The 2,500-nt window shown below is 43.2% G+C and overlaps 1 protein-coding gene across 1 annotated transcript in view; it reads right to left on the minus strand.

Moving 5' to 3' along the window:
* The window catches only part of LOC134454832 (neurobeachin-like), a 716,394-nt gene that overhangs the window by 76,876 nt on the left and 637,018 nt on the right, over nt 1-2,500 (minus strand). The gene's annotated exons all lie outside the window — the stretch shown is intronic.

Genomic DNA, 2,500 nt, shown 5'->3' on the forward strand with positions numbered 1-2,500 from the left:
GAGGAGCAGTATAGTTTTGAACTGCTGTTGCTTTGTTTATTGCAGTGTTTTCAGATTTGAAAAAAAAGAGAGTATGTGTGCAAGTAGAAGCATTATGCCATTATAACGAGCTGAAGACTGGGAAACAAAACCTCAGTTTTTCAGAGCCATGAGAAAGTCCGTTACAAACAGACAAAACAAAGCAAAACAAAACAAGGCAAAACTTCTGAAATAACGACTGAGCCTGAGCCTTGAGTCTGCAATAAGCAAAATGGCAGCAATATACAAGTGTCCACATGCACCTCTTGGTCCTGAGCCACTTCCACATCAAGTTTTCAGCATCATAAAACAAGTCTGCTAATGACAGGAAAACAAAACAAAACAAAATCAAAACTCCTGAATTAATGACTCAAGAGTCTGATATAAGCAAAATGGCGAACAAGGCACGTATTTACCTGCACCTCTGTAGTACTTAACCACTTACAAAGTAATAAAGAATTGTAAAAACGTCTTTTAATGTCAAAAAGAGAAAAGATAATTCCCAAAACAATCACTTGAGTCCTTGAGTCTGCGATAAGCAAAACGGCAAACAAGACACTAAGTGTTCACCTGCACCTCTGGGGTCTTGGCAGTTAGGTTAGCGATCGTACAAGGTTATCTTGAGGTCGCGTTTCCTCGAGGCTGTCAGAACACATCAATGAGTCGTTTCACACCCCGCCGCCTTAATCTCCATCGACACGTACATACAACCTCCCCAAAAAGGTGAGCCTCTCACTTCAAAGATAAGGATCTCCAACACTTTAAAAGACAGTTAATTAGTTTGAGCCCACTTAGCAGCCCCTCAGCTTCTGCAAGTTTTTTCAGGTTATTTTTTTTTTGCTGATAAGGAGGGTGGAAGAAGAAGAAGAGAGGGTTTTTTTTTTTGCTGTGTGAGCGCAGATGTCGAATTCCCTTGCAGGCAAGCAAGCAAGCAAGCAGGCAGATAGGCAAGCAGATAGGCAGGCAGACAGACAGGCAGGCAGGCGGCGGATGGTCACGCCTGGACGAGTGCAAAACATCCATCATAACTCATCGGTTGTCAATCAAATGCTGTGACCCATGGCCGCGTGAGATGGCAAGGCCCTCTGAGGTGAACAGGTTAGCTGCAGGCTGCTGGAGTCGACGGAGTGACGGTGACGATGGTGAGAATGACAATGATGACGGAGATGGCGGTGACTGCTGATGGGGTATGGGAGCTGGATAACTGACAACTACTCAAGAGATTTCTGCCATTTGAGATAGAGACATCGTTTTAACTAAAAGAAAACCCCAAAAAACAATCACCACGGTTTGGTATGCAAAATCATACAAAGATTTAACCTAAACCTCAGAACTGGGCCAGATTATGTGTGTGTGTGTTTGTGAGGGGTTCTCTATGTGATGATGACGATGGTGAGGATGACAATGATGACAGTGACTGCTGAGGGGGAATGGGAGTTGGATAACAGACAACTGCCAAGAGATGTCTGCCATTTGAGATATACAGTAGAGACACAGTTTCAACTCTAAAAAATGATTTTGGTATAAAGATTTCCCCAACAACTCAGAGCTGGCCCAGATTGGATGTGTTTGTGAGGGGTTCTTTATGTGTATGGGGTTCTCCCATAGGCCCTCTTATGGGAAAGCAGCGCTGTGGTTATCGAGTCCAGACTCAGACTTCAATCCAGATTGAAGTCTGTTTTGTAAGGACTTGGATTTGTAGTTGCACTCAGATTCACCTTCAATCATTGACATTATTGTTATTCATAAGTTTCTTTGATTTACAAAAAAATTGAAATTTGACTTCGACTTGACTTGGACTATAATCGTTTTGGACTCTATACCTCTTTGGATTCGGACTCTAATCGTTTTGGGCTCTATACCTCTTTGGATTCAGACTTGACTAGTCCTTGTGTTGACTTGCCTTGGACTCTACAAAGGTAAACTTGACTACAGCCCTGAGTCATCTGCAGGCTCAAACAGGAATGAAATTGTGATGATGGCAATGACTGCTCATGGGGAATGGGAACAAGATGGCGGAAAGCTTGATGGTAAAATTACAAGGTTTGAACTCTAAAACGATCAGCTGGATTTGGGGCACATGCAATATCATATAAGGATTTAGACAACCTCAAGACGTGGTCAGATGTGGCAGAGTGTGGTGTGTGTGTGTGTGTGTGTGTGTGTGTGTGTGTGTGTGTGTGTGTGTGTGTGTGTGTGTGTGTGTGTGTGTGTGTGTGTGTGTGTGTGTGTGTGTGTGTGTGTGTGTGTGTGTGTGTGTGTGTGTGTGTGTACTTCTATACTTGTGTGTAAGCATGTGTGTGTGTGCCTGTGTGAGCATCTGTAGTTATCATAAGCAGCTGTTGTCGATGCTTAATCAGCTTCTCTCTCATCTCGTCAGTGATGTTGAATCATATGGAGTGACAGAAATGCTGACTGACTTCATGCGGAGATGGAGGATTTAATAAGAAACCCAGTCAGGAGTTTCAACAGTAGACTACTA

The sequence above is a fragment of the Engraulis encrasicolus genome, chromosome 8, assembly GCF_034702125.1.
Source record: "Engraulis encrasicolus isolate BLACKSEA-1 chromosome 8, IST_EnEncr_1.0, whole genome shotgun sequence".
Taxonomy (NCBI): Eukaryota; Metazoa; Chordata; class Actinopteri; order Clupeiformes; family Engraulidae; genus Engraulis; species Engraulis encrasicolus.